Genomic DNA, 15,285 nt, shown 5'->3' with positions numbered 1-15,285 from the left:
AATCCCTTCAGATTTAGCATATACCACCATTGCCTGAGATGATGCAAAATGGCATTGCAGTTTTGCTCCTGCCACAAGCAGTATTAGGAACAGGACACAATTCTTTCCTAAAGGTTAGTAATCATCCTACAGTGTGGTTTACTTTTCCTTCTCTGAAACTGCCATCATTAAAGAAGCAGAGGAAACACCTTCCCATTGCACTGAAATTCTGCTTTTCTGTAGTTTTACAATAGCAGAAGCAATTGAAATGCTGTGTAAGGCCCTGTATGTTCAAGTGTGGCTGTCTTCCTCCACTCTGCAGGTGGAGGTTTGAAGAGACATGCCCCCTTCAAACATAGTCTTTGCTTTTTTCCCACTAAAGGAAACACAACATATAAAGCAGCTTACTTTCAGATTTGAAATCCAGAAGGCAAAATCATGACCAGCTGTCATTTTCAGTGTCTCTGTCAAGCAGAAACATACTAACTGGAGAGCTGCACTCTTTTATTGAGTCATTATGACTGCCATTATCACTGGCAGCGCAGTACTGGGTCATCCTAATGTAGAGTTACAACAGTTTTCAAGGAAAAAGATAATCTTGGCTGCCTCTACTTGTTAAACCATCTTCTTCCTCTGGTAAAAAACAACCCACCTCATAATGCCTAATCTGCTCTGACCCCGTCTTGCCAATTAAAGGTCCTATACCTGTAAAATGTGCTAACCCCTATCCTTCCTCAACCAGATGCTTGCCAGATGTCAGGTTCGCTGTACAATAAAAACACCTTTGACTTACTCTGCTTTCATTCTTTTTCATAAGCAAGCAACCACAAAGAAATGTGGTTTAGAGGTATGGAAGTCCAGCTGTGAGCAAGTGTCTCTTAGACTCCCACAATGCTCTTCAAGTGGAAAGACCAGTTTCCCTGTATTACAAGGATAAAGAGGGCTGGACAAGTGGAGGAATCTCCCTGTGCAGTAGTGCTGGGGAATGTGATGAGACAGCACAGAGGGACAATGGCACTCCCAGATACCCAGAAATGGTTCAAGTGCTCATTAACACAGGGAAGCCATCGCAACAATTTTTAGTCTTGCAATTAGAAATGAGTCCCTATGGAAATATTTCAAAATAGACCTGAAACTGGTTTTAGAACTATAAATAACATGTGTCTTGGCAGGCCCCTGAAGAAAGATTTGTCCATTTGTTTTTCTTCTTCTTAATCTAAAATTACAAGCGTAGATATATTCTTCCCCGTTTTATGCTCCCTGAAGGTCACAGATCAAATTTAAACCCTAGACTGCATTATAGATCCCTCTATGGTACAAGACTTGGGAGGATCTGACCCAAAAAAATCTGAAGCATTTTTTTTTTTAACTCCCTTAAGAATTCTCATTAAAGCTCTTCTGGTTGCACAAGTAATGTCACACTTGAACTTAAGGTAGTTTGATACTTTTTCTCAATGGTAAGCATGCGTGATGTACTGTAAATCCTAGTAGTAAGGTATATATTGTGTCATCTCTTTCAATCAACAGCTTCTTAATGTCAGATTTTGCTTTAATTATGTGTATCTCAAAAGCTATAACAAGAAAGTCTGCATCTAACTTGAAAAAATCTTAGCTTCCCATATCATGAGCAGATCATAGAATCATAGAATCAGAATGGTTTCTGTCGGAAGGCACCTTAAAGATCATCTCTGTCCAAAACCCCTGCCAGATGAGGATAAATGTCTGACTAAACAAAAATTTATTGTGTTAACATTTTAAATATCCTTCAGATCATCATATTAATTGTTTGCAAAAATTAGCAAATATTTAAACTCCCCTTCTATAATCTGCTTGTTAGCTTCAGAAAATCACACCACATAAAAGAAAAACAGGTTAATTTTTTATCAGTTCTACACCTACATAAAGAAGACTGTCATTTGAGTTTCTGGATCACTAGAAGAATGATTGTTTTTTGCATCAATAAAGTAATTTCAAAAGCATAGCTTGTTAAAGTTTCTTCCATTTAAAATACATTTGTGCCTATGGTAAACAAAAACAGGAAAAAAATCTGTATTTCTAGTTTTCCTACAAATATAACTAATACTGTAATGTATCAGACTGCATTTTAGAAAATGCTTCAGTGTCATGGATTTGATGCTCTGATTACATTTTGGTTTTGCCATGTACCCTCCTTCAAGGTCTTCTTCCATGAGCATTAGTACAAGGAACACACATGCTCTTTTCAAATCAAACGGGGCTTCTGCAGAGATAAAATTACCATTAGACATCCTTGTGCACATAGTTTAAATCACACAACCAAAAACCACAGTTCAACACAACTGTGTAAACTGATGTCCTTTATTAAAACACATACATGGGAGGACTCTGGAATGGGTAAAGACTAAATTATTCTTCTTACCAGACAAGTTGTCCTTTCAAGTCTAGGTTTAAGTTCACCAGTGAGATGATGGGAGTGAGCTATGCCTGTACAGTACCTCATCTAAAGACAGATAAATCTTCAGAGCTCTGCAGGGAGCCCAGGTGCCATGGTATATTTTATCATCACTCTATAAACTATGCTTTGCATCCATGCCTTTATAATGAGCACAAGGACATGAAGATGAAGAGCCTTCCTGCATATGTATCATGTAAATCTATCCGTTTCATTGTTAAATTTGAGCAATTCTTCTAAGGTCAGTCTGTGTAGCAATGTCTCTCTCTTTCTGGTTACAGAGATTGAAAATTAGCTTTCTGTTGTTTTTCATGGAACACAGTATATTCAAATAAGTTTTTATTGTATGTTATTCTCTGTAATAGAAAAGTATTGCACACAGTAACGTGGATGGGGTCCTTTCTTTTTCTTTCTTTCTCTGTCTCTTTCTTCCTCTCTTCTCTTTGTCTTTTTCTTTGTCTTTCTCTTTTTTTTTCTTCCTTTCCCTTCCTTCCTTCCTTCCTGCCTTCCTGCCTCCCTCCCTGCCTTCCTTTCCCTCCTTCCCTTCCTTTCCCTTCCTTCCTTTCCCTCCCTCCCTCCCTCCTTCCCTCCCTCCCTCCCTTTCTTCCTTCCTCCCTCCCTCCCTTCCTTTCCCTCCCTTCCTTCCTTTCCCTCCCTTCCTTCTTTTCCCTCCCTTCCTTCCTTCCTTACTTCCTTTTTTCCATTCCTCTTTCCCTCTTTTATTTGTAGTAATAGAAAATTACATTCTATATATGTGAACATAAAATGTCTAAATATCTCCTGAGCCTGAATATCTCTTTTACCCAGCCCAATCCCAAATGTGATCCTAGACTGATCAGAGAGTGAGAAATAGTTTACAAAGCAAAGGCATTAACAGAAAGATACCAGGGAGGATGAGTTAACAAGTCAGCCTAATCTGAGAGGGAAAAGTCATAATGAAAAAGATACTCTGCCTTTCTGAAGAGATGTGTCACATGGCCCCTCGCACTGGGGCAGACAGCCTGCCGCACTCCGCGCCGAGTGCTCTGACACCACCTCCGACTGCCACTGACATCCCTTTTTAGGGATCACTTTTTTAGACTGCCTGTGGAAAGCAGTTGATAATTGGAGTTTCTATGAAACTGAAGCTAAAAAGAACCCCCACAAAATGTGAAAAACTTCAAGTAACATTGTTGTCAGTGCTTTTGATATAACTTTGTTTTTAAATGATTAATATTAATGCTATGATTCCTATGATAGACATTACCACAGCTTCCAATTATGGCAGGACAAAAAGTGTTATTTCATTCAATAGGACATATAACAGTTATTGATATAGAATCATAGAATAGTTAGGGTTGGAAAGGACCTTAAGATCATCAAGTTCCAACCCACCTGCCATGGGCAGGGATACCTCACACTAAACCGTATCACCCAAGGCCTCGTCTAACCTGGTCTTGAACACTACCGTATATACACTGCCATATACATAAAGGGAGATTAGATATGCAGACGGACAGATAGGTAGATAGAAAGATCGATAGATAATGTCTCTCCCCTAGCTATTAGGATTTCTTTTCATTTCACGTTTGGCAAAAAAATTATCCCTTTCAAAATCTGCGATGAAAATCTTGTTGAGGCTGGAGAGCAACCCTAGGGTTTGCAGTGGCTTTAGTGACAGCACCATGTGTGCATACCAGGTGATGTGCTGAGGCAGGGGCACAGAGCCATGGATGTTACCATGACCCCAGCAGTCCAGGCTGGTGCCTCTGAAGCACTTTCATGAGCACCTTCAGGTTCAGATCACCAAAGAAAGAACCACTAAATCTCCACACCCAGAGTTTAGACATTGGTCGTAGAATCCTAATTTAATTGAAAATCTTCAGCCTAGGTACTTTTCAAATGCACACATTTTTTTTAAGGTGTATTTGGATGTTTCTTTCTATTACAGGTTTCATTTAATGAGATAGCGGAACACCAGAGGCCTCTGTAGAAACAGCCTCCTTAGGGTAGCAGGAAATCTTACGCTGAAGCTACATTGGTTTTTATTATCAGACACAGGATTTTAATTTATTTTATTGTTGCTTAAGTGCCCAGGGTCCCATTCTCAAGGGGTTTATTTATTTATTCTAGTCAAGGATAACTGAATTCTTTGGCAATATCTTTGCCCTGTGCCCCCTCAGTTAAGTCAAGGTGTTTGCTTTCCTTTGTTTGCTTGTGTATCAGCTGAATACTTTTTATCTCCATCATCTTAAGTCTTTTTCTCCAAATCTTCCTGAAGTATGACTGTGTTCCTGCCATCTCTGTCAGGAAATAATATCTACAAGGCCATACAGAGTAACCATGTTGAGAGAGTCAGTGAGTGTTTTGCACTAATGCAAACATAAAGTTGGCTGCAGGAATATCTGAGAACGGGAAAGAAGTGACTCCTTACCCTGGACTGAAAGGGCTGAGCAGCTCCTGAAGCTCCAGTGAGCATGGCGCCTGCTTGCCCTGGCCCTAGCAGTCTAGCTCCTCAGTCAGAGTGGGAGCTGGGAAGAGAGGATGAATGAGCCACAGGGATTTTGGGGGAAGAAAGAAACAGTGTTTGGATGTCATATGAAAGCTAAGTGGTACCAAAGCACAGGACTGGACCCCCTTTGCTTTATCTGAAGTGGCACAATGAGACACAGCCTTCAAAATAAGGAATAGTTTTGAGTAGGTGACAGCCTGAGCTAAGATCCGTTTGCTGATTATAATGAGCCTCTGAAGTACACCTAAAAGACCCTTGAGTGTACTCCTTAGTTATATTGGCTCTCCGCAGTGATTATCTGTTTGTCATCTGTGTCTATTTTGGAAAATTATATTTTAGTTACTGTGAGTTAGTCAGCAGCTTGCACAATAAACAGCTAGTCACAATGAGAGTGTCAGACTCCTACTGGGTCCAGTTACAGAAATGTTTCCACCAAGAGGATTTATAAATGAAACACACAAAAAGCCAGCCTCTTAAACACAGGCCTGTGGTAAGGCTGTTCAGTGCAGCAGCAGTAGGAGCAATTGTTTGGAAAAGGCTAGGCAGAGAACTGAACCGAACCAGACTTTTCTCAGGACAGTTTGAACTCATTAAGTTTTGGGGGGAGTGTGATGACCCATCCAGGAACAGCAGGAAGGATTAGTTTCAAATCACACAGCTCAAGAGAAAGAGAATAGCAAAATATCAGGGAGATGACTATTCAACCCAATGCTGTTTCCAGGGAGTGCAAGGTCTGTATTGCTACTCCATGTGTTCCCAGTACTTAACATCAACATAGTTTTGATCCATGAATTAGGCTTTTTGGAACTGCTGCAATAAAAAATGAATCATGATAATCTATTCTGGAAAAAGATATCAATAAAATACCTGTAATACTGCTTATTTGAGCCTGTCATGTATTGCATTGACTGCTTTGGAAGTGATTCATCTGCTCTAGAAGCCAATGCCACTAGCTTGAGAGGGAAGCTGTTTTCCAAGAGGTGTGGGGGAAGAAGGGAAGGCAGGCTGCTCATGTATGTGGTTCTATCTTCTGGACAGGGGAAAAGAATGCTCCTAAAAATGACTGACCAGAAGTAATTTCCAGGCAGTCATTTTGTTATTTAATGTCCCTCAAAAGTGTAATTTCTTTTTTATAGATTTCATGTATGCCACATCCTGTTAATAACACCATCTCATTACCACAATGGTAACAGTCGCTTGATGCTCAGTTAACAGAAATCTTTCAAAACAGCATTATTAGATTTTTCACAGTTGGTTCAGTATGGTACAGGTTAGCAGCTTCTTAATTCTGCTTTCTTAGCATAATTACATAATTTAGATTTAGTCACTGATGTTGACCTTTAAATAGAATCAAATATTCAATTTATATAGTTGTTTTTTCATTAGCAAACAGGGAGCAGCTGAGAACTTTTTTGTGATCAGCTGACAATGTCATTGTGAACATGTACAGGTCCAGGTAAAGTGCAACATCTATACTAATTATACCTGTACTTTGAAAGATCTGTATTCTCATTAGTCATCACAATGGTTAAGGTCCATTCTCACCCCACTGAAAGAGTAGCTTTCATCCTTTCATCAGAGGCAGACTCAGCGTGTTTACAAAAATAACTGACATACAACAGATGAAGGGATAAATTCTGCCCTGGAATAACTCTCATCAGTACAGTCTGTACATATGGAGGATGGTAAATCTGAGCCCTGCATACTGAAGTTCTTTTATCTCAGAAGTTTTCCACAGGCAGAAATCACTCTGACCACCAAGAAAGTTTCCCCACATCTGGGATGGTATTCAGCAGCTGTTTGCATTTTTGTGCTTAGGTACCTGGCCGCACCTTCTTGGAAATCAAAAAGGTTATTCTGGGGTAACAGAAAGCAGAACATTGCCTGTAGCTTTTAGCTGCTCCAATCCTCAGTTCACGTATCCCACACACAGTGGTTTGAGAAAAACAGGAAGAAGCAAGATAAGCCAAAGCCCTGGTGACTACAAAATATACCTTAGTAAGTCCCTAACTGATACTGCCTCTTATCAGATGAAATACCTTAGTATTAATTCCTTTTAATTAAAATAGTATTTGATTCTCCAGTGATCTTTGGTGCATATTTACAGGTACTCTTCACTGCAGCATGGTGCACTCAAAGTTACAGAACTGTTCAGAGCATTTAGATAGGAATTGAAATATGTGATACAAAACCATGAATAAAGGCATACATTTCTGTTTACAAATACACATAAATGCATTTTTGCACACACAAACACATCAGCACCATATGCAGTACAAGACTAGACACTGAATAGATTTTACTGACTTATAATTTTACTCTCTCAGGACACTTTCTTCCTCCTACAGGGTTTAATGTGGTCTTTTATGGACGAGGTAAAATTGTATAATAGGCTGCTGACAAATTGTAGGGCGCCTGTGAGACAGATGATCTTTAATAATAATTAGCAACTTCTGACACACAGCAAATATTAATAAAAGATCATGAAGCTAAGGAATGACATGTAGGTGCTGGAAGAGCCGCAGCAGAGACTAGGACCCATACAAACATTGAATGCTTTTTTTAAATTTAAAATTTTCTGCAGTGAGGCTCTAAAAAGCATTGACTGTTTCTTTTTGTCTTTCAGTCAAAGTACAACTTTTTACATTGTTTTAAAATTTAAAAAAATTACAGTAAGATGCAGGAAAATTACTTGCAGATTTGTCTGATGCTTATCTCGAACCAAAATTCTTTTAAGCTCTTTTATTAATATACTAAATATTCTTATATTATAAAGGAATAATATCGATTATCATTTTTAAAAAGATTTATCCTATCCAAAATAAAATTAGATGGAATAGTGTAATAAGTGGTCTTGTTTGGCCGCTTAAGCAGGAGAATTACCAAACTGCCATTTTATTCACACTTGCTTTAGCAAGTTACAGTTTGTGACTAGATGGACTTACAGTTCTGGCAATTCCCAGAGAGCTACCACTTGTAGACCAGCCTTTCTTAATATACCACCTCTTACTGTAAGTACAAAAGTCCTGTTTTGTAAGCTTACAAATAATAGAAAAAAAAAAGTATTCCTAAGCACAATATGATAAACTGAGGAATTACAGTTCTAATAGACTCAATAGTGAGTCAGTGTTATGTAGAAAGGTTAATCATGGTTAAGGACTGTTATTCTGTGGCCAGAAGACCATACTTATCCTCATCATTTGTGGCCATTTTTAAAAGGAACTCTATGATAGGCCTGGCTAAAGCCTTATCATTGTGGTTTGTGGTCAGATGGGTCAGGTGAAGCACCAACCAGAATGTATTTACACACTCCAAAGCAATTTCTGGTGAGACTTCCTCAAAACCAACAGCTAAACCATCTATTAAAGAAGCAAATGATTCCTATGGTTAAAAATGATATTTGTGAAAATATCACTGTCCTTGTTTTGTGAAAGAAACAATCTGGATGAAATACAAAAAATATGAAAATATGATCCAATACCATGATTTCCAATATGATGATTTCTTAGAACACTAAAAACTCTTTGCAGCAAAGGAATAAATCGAAAATAGAGTATTAGAAATGTGCAGCCAAACTACAGCTTATGTTTTAGATTTTTTTTTACAAAATGCTTTTTACTGGAAAATACCGATCTACAAAACACTCAAGTTTTCTCGGTAGTTTAACAAGTTCAGTGGATATTTCACCAAAAACTCTTTTCAGGACCAAAAATGAAACTGTAAAATGTGTCCTACAAAAATGTAGGAATTAGATCTTTCACCTTCTGTAAAGACATGATTTTGAATTTCAAATAGAGCAACTCATAAACTCTCCTGCTGAGGATCTCCAGCATCTTTAGTGTTCGCCCCATGATCCTTTGCTCAGGGAGATGGAGTCAGAAGGTGCAATTACTATTTCTGAAAAATTCTACAAATGCTGTAATTCTTCATTGTGAGGAAGGACCAAAACAAAATAAATTTTCCCAACCTGAAATCCCATTTTTCTAGTCATCTTTAGCATGTTTCTCCCAGTACAGATTTATCTTAACACCAAACTAGCTTTTTTGAGGACTAAAAGAGGGGCATGCTTTCTCACTGTGCAGGCAATGAAGTCTCTACATCAGAACCTGCAATTCAGCTTTTTCCAATAATTTGTCATTTGTCTTAGTTCTTATCAAGCTGGGTGTTTCAATTTGTTTTGAAGTTTTAAATTTGGCTGACCTATATTTAGGTGAATACACATTGCAAAATACATAAATAAATATATAAATAAATCTTGCCAGCCTGGCTTAGTGTTGTTTAATTTACCAGATGATCTTTCTCTGTGTGTGAATGCGCTGGATGCTCAGATTTTGGAGAAATCAAGGCAATCTCTACCTATGAGAAAATTAGCTCATCCACTTTAGATACCACTGAGGCTTATTCTGGGGAATTTCAGACATTAATCAAGGTTCTCTGCAAGTCCATTAAAACAAACTAAAGCGGTATGCACTGAAGCTGTTTTTTTTTTAACACCTATGCTCAACATTGAGGGCAGTCAAAGTGGTCGCAGGCAGCAGTGTATTCCCAGGGGCTGGAGTAGTTAAAAGAAACCAAGCCTTGTGCCAGCATGCCCCAGTTGTCTGATTAGCAACTGCATAGTCTGCTTTTGTGCTTCTATCATTTCATCTCACAACATTTTTTCTGAGGGTGCTGGTCAGTGTTTACCCATACATTGTGACACTTGGAAAGTATTTCTTTATCAGAGAGATAATTGTCTATAAATCCCAACTAAACAGTAGGCAAAGAGATTTCTGATAAGCACCTAACAAATTATTTAAGGGATTCCTAGGATCACATTTAAAAATTCAAACAGTGTCACTATATGTGTTTCACATAGCCAAATGCAGTTTGGCATAATAATGCAACTCTGAGAATCTCTTAATCTTTACTGGACAGAATTCAACATGACTCTATAAGTAGATATGATTATTATTTACAGAACACCGTGGGCATGTCTGCTATATTCATATACATCTGTGAACGAGTGCAGCATGTCCGTGCCTCATGGAAATTGCATTCTGTGAAGGAGAGAGCCTTTTGTTTCAGCCTTGTGTAAGGGCTAGCATGTAGCAGCAGTGCTCTAGGAGAAGCCCTGGAGGAGTGATGATGGCACAGTGAGTCAGAGAATTCTCATCTCCTCTCTGTCTCCTAAGGGAGTCATTTGTTTTACTTCTTTACTGATTGCAATTAATTTGCCTCCTCCACCCACTCTCTGCCAACCTGCCTGCCCAGTACATAGATAACAGAGGATTGGGCTCCCAGTCCGTTCCCACTGCCTGCTGTTCTTTTGTGGATGTTCTCACATACATACCTGGCATCCCCTGTGGGAAACAGAAGCAAAAGATGGTGAAGAGGCTACCAGTGGAAACAGATAAGAAAACAGCAGACAGTAATGGCAAGAAAGGACATATTTTGCATTTAAAGAATCAGGACTCCAAATGCTCATGCCAGCTCAAGAAAAAACACTCAGAGGAAAAACACTTTCATGGAAGGAAAGGAATGTCCCTAATGAGATGCAATCTACCCATTATAGAAATGTAGTTCAGTTGCCTGAACTTTCAGGAAGCCTGAGGTTATATCTATTATTCTATGATTCTATATGAAAAAGCCACAGGTAACAGCTCTTCTCATCTTTTCCTTGGTTGGAAATGCAGATACAATGGATGGAAATTGAAGGTGTCATCACTCACATGCTGTCTTATTGTTCTTGACAGGTTAAATTTTGAAAAACTGACTAAGGATGTAAAAAAAAGTCAAAACTACAAAATATACTAAATCCAGGAATTCCTTGATTCCCGTCCCTCTAATATTAACTATTACCTAACAGTCCTTCTTGTGTTCATTCATATGTTGCTTATAACTACATAGAAGTAGTGTTCTTCCTAAATACCTTTTGAACTTTTACATTTTAATAACATCAGAAGAGGTCAGCCATTTATTAGACATAGTAGAATGACCCATCTCCAAACCCTTTGGTCAACTTTAGAATCATGGAAAATTCAGTAACAGGGCTAGCTCCCTAGTCCTAGGCAAAGCTAAGGAGACAAGCCATATACAATAATTACTCTGTGGTCGATATAGGGATGATGTCCAAAACCTGAAAACTCATGAATGACAACACAAGAAGAGGATACTGTTTGAAAGCCTAACTTTTATTCTCTAGATTAGCACAGTAAGGGCTATAGAAGACAAAGAGAATCCAGTATTTTAGGAAATTATTTATGAAATGTAGATGGGCCTTCAACTGGGAATAGGGCTGGGCAAAATGTTAGTGGTTCTTTGTTCTTGCAGCTGGCCTGTTGAATTACACAGAGCCAGCACAGTAAATAATACTACTATTGTCTGCTGTGTCAGAGACAGACAGAAGGTACATTTGGACTTGGTCCAAACACCACAAGGGCCACTCATAGCCACAGTGTCCAATTACTGCTTGCTTGACTATAAAATGCACTTTTTTTGCTGAGCTAATTTAAGAATGGCAGCTTTTAATAGGATTTGTATTAAAAGGGGAATGCTGCTCCAGCTTTTGCCTGAAAATAAAGTTATACACTGTACAGGAAGCAACAAACACATGCTCAGAGAAATTAAAGTATGATAGCATTAGCACACAGTAACAACAGTGATAGCAAGGTCAGTGCTTTGTGAAGGGAAAAAGATCAAGCCCTTCTTGAAATAACACTGTGCAAAACATGCAAAAAACCCAACTAGATTATCTTGAACAATGAAACAAGTGCATCCACTTGGTCTCTGCAGATGTGGGCATACTGCATAACTTTCAAAGAAGCACTGACCACAATTTTCCCACTCTTTGAGATCATACTTTTCTTCAAATTTCAGTTGCAGTCATTTGCATTCATTGCCAAATGCTTTAGAGTGCAGTAAATTCAGCGATCTATTTTGTGATTAGCCAAAATTTGTTTGTATTAGAAATAACTTTATATATATATATATATTTATAGGAGATTATTCATACAGAAGGAAGATCCCATGGGATTAAGGGCGCAGAAGCTCTCTCCTCTGCAGTAAGTACATATCAGGGCTTTGATTTTCTTTGCCTATCTATTAGCTAGAGATAAATTTAGTTCTCCTGTTTAGAGCAATCTGCCTACAGTGCACAAGAGATCAGTAGTTGTCAATGATCTATGAAGACTTACTGTGTTTCTCTCCTCTGCCATGCTGACAAGGTGTTAATTTCTTTCTTGGAATAGCAAGCAAAAAAAAAATCCAGCAAATTGATAAATTTAGGCAAAATTCATGCAAGGACCACATCGCTTTTCAAGGCTTCCTGCTACCACCATTCCATCATAGAAGTCTTACAAGTCTTGCATAACAATCAATAACAGAATATGCCTATTCTCTAACTTAAAAATCTTTTCTGTTCTACGGTTTTTATACACACATGCACACACTATGAGTGTTCGTAAAAGTATTTTAGCTCACAGTTTTAGAAGGATTTTAAAATATGTGCCACAGATACAGAGGCATTATCAATCAAACTGTTAAACCCTTCATAAGCTCTATGTAGGAGAGTTCATTCTCCTTCTCTTTTATCTTTAGATGTCTTGCAGAGTGCTTCGTTTAGAGAAAGACCTAAAAGCCACATTGGGTAATAAGAACGGATAAAAGGGTAAACCTGTCTGTTCATATTTGCCCATCTTCAACATGGAGAACACAGCAAGCATTCTGTCAAAGAAAATGAGGATATTCTTTTTTGCTTCTTTTAATCCTCAAAAGATGCATCTTCTTTGTAATAGAAAAGAAATATCTCAATATTTAAGTCAAAATAGCAAACTTTTCAAAGGCCAGAAACTTGGAGCTGGTCGTGCGACTTGAGAATTGTGTGCTGTAGGATTGTTTGATATGGCATAAAACAGTGAGAACCTGAAAAATTTCATCTTCAAAATGATGGATATGGGCAGTCCTTTCTCCACAAAGCAACCTTCAATTATTAACAGCAGGACTTGTGCTCAGAAGAGTAAAAAAATCTTCCCACTATCCAGGGTGAAGCTCCCTCCAACAGTCATGGTTGCTTCTCTTATCGTATATAGAGACATTAATTCTTCTCCAGCACACATGAAACTATTCACATAGAGGGAACTCTTCACCTACAGAGAAATATTCACATACACACTGTTAAAGTCAGGTTAAGGATGTTCCGTACCCAGACACACACAAAAAAAGCAAGAGAGATTCAATGTTAAAACATCTGCTTGTTCCTTAATTCATGCTTTTGCAGGAAAACATTGGTCTGTGGGTTACATAAGCCAACATATAACACCAAGACTTTTGTGATGCTGTGACTGAATAAAAGACTAAGGATAGTACCCTCATAAATGAGGTTAGAGGAATTACTCCCATGCAACTAGATGAATATCCAGCCTTCAGGATTACATGAGAAGTTAGTTTGTCCTCATGTTTCATACCTTTACGGGCTTAAGAAACAACAGAAGATATCTTGTATTCATTTTCTTAATTAAAACTCAGGTGAAGTTTCTTTCCTTTTTCAGATAAAATATTCAACAATTCCTGTGTATGGTTTGTCTGGTAATGTAAATGCTACTCAGTATATACCACATCCATGTTCTGTAATGTCAAGGACTATGGTACCACAGGGGCTCCTTAGTATGTAAATTATTGACACAGTAGAACATAGCAACTATTTTGAAATCGTTATGTTTTATTGTGTCAGGGTCTCATCAAGAACTCTTTAATCTAAGGATACTTGAGAAGATAAAATCTAATATTTCCTCTGGAGCTGTAAAGTTCTCTAATGTCATAGGCTATTTGGACACTCCTTATTACAGTATGAGGATTATTAAGTCACTGACTATAATGACTTTGTGACTCCTTTGTGGTCTGTTATGACTATCTAGAATTTCATAAGGCTGGTCATCACCATGGTATATGAGTCTCCAACACAAAAAATAAACCAAAATCTTATCTTCCTTTTTTATTTCCCTCTGCCTACCTCTCTGTAAGGATACACCAACTTTTTCCTGGGCTGAAGAGGGGAAAAAAAAAGAAAAAAAGAAAGACATAGTGAAGTGTAGAAATTAGTGTTTTGAAACACTTTACAAGAATTTGAGTCAGACAGCCTCACTTTGCATTTAGTTTTGAAAAATTGTGGTGGCCAGACATATTTCATCTGGTAGTGTCAGTGGAAATTTGCCCAGTATAACACTCTTCCCAGGCAAAGCTCCCTAATTCTTTTTATGGAAATTACTTGCAGCATTGTCCAGGTGTCCGTGTCTGTACATGTCAACATGAATGTTTTACTACTATGAGCTGCAAGTTTCCCCCCAGATCAGACACAGAAAAGAGTAATAACTAAAAAAGGAAAACCAAATGCAGCAATTTGCATTTCAGACCGATGATCTGCCTTGGATCCGGAAGCTCTGAACTCTGTTCCGTCTCATAAGCTCTAGGAGTCCTTGCTGTGTTTCCCCAGTGAATGTGGAATTTGCATAGCTATGGACTCAGAACCCTTGGCTTACCCTATCCTGAATCTTTTGGGGACTGATACTCAGCTGAGAGCCAGAATTACTAGGATTTAAATATATATCAAATGCAAAACTAAGGAGGTGCAGGAATTTCTACAGCAGCTACAGGGTGAGCCTTCATGATGTGTGACAACAGAGCCTCTGCCATTTCTCAGCTGGAGAGATATAGGGCAGGAGTCTTTCATTAGCCCATAAGTGGACCCTTCTGTCTATAAAGCTTTTTTTTTTTTTTTCATCATTGTTGTCCCTTACTCAGCATATGCTGTGAATTTGTGTATTTTTAATACTTAAATTCTATAAAATATGTTCTTTTTTTTTGATGATGTCTCTACTATTTTACCCAGGATGCCACCTGAAAATGCACAGACAAGATATCATTTACATACTACCAGGTAAGCCTATTGTTCCTTATGCTACATGAGCAGACAATAAAAAGGCAGCCTCAGGGCTCAACAACGACAGAATGAGAAGAGGAAGCAGTACTGGCCAGCAAGATAAGAGATGTCCAGTACACACCAGCAGCTTCCTTGGTTGCATGTTTCCAGTCAGCATTTTAAAAAATGCCTTTCAAGAAAGAAGACAATGCGAACACCTGAAACACATTAACCAGGTGGGAATGGCACCAGGAAGTATTAGATGGAAGTGACATTTGAGGCCAGAGATAAAAATCCCAAAAGAGACAACCAGGAGATAAAATCATTTGGGAAAATCTTTGATACTGGAAGGTGAAAAGAACACTGAATACAAAGTGGTTGGCAGAATGCAAAGAAGGAGGGTATATGGTCAGTGCATTAATCTCAAAAATAATATTGAGGACCATTTAGATATTGTACTTGAAATTTTTAATCTGTCAAAGTCAGAGA

This window comes from Pezoporus wallicus, unplaced genomic scaffold, assembly GCF_028554395.1.
Source record: "Pezoporus wallicus isolate ANWC-B61680 ecotype Strahan unplaced genomic scaffold, APGP_CSIRO_Pwel_v1 contig_8218, whole genome shotgun sequence".
Lineage (NCBI taxonomy): Eukaryota > Metazoa > Chordata > Aves > Psittaciformes > Psittacidae > Pezoporus > Pezoporus wallicus.
Note: the sequence above shows the minus strand (reverse complement) of the source record.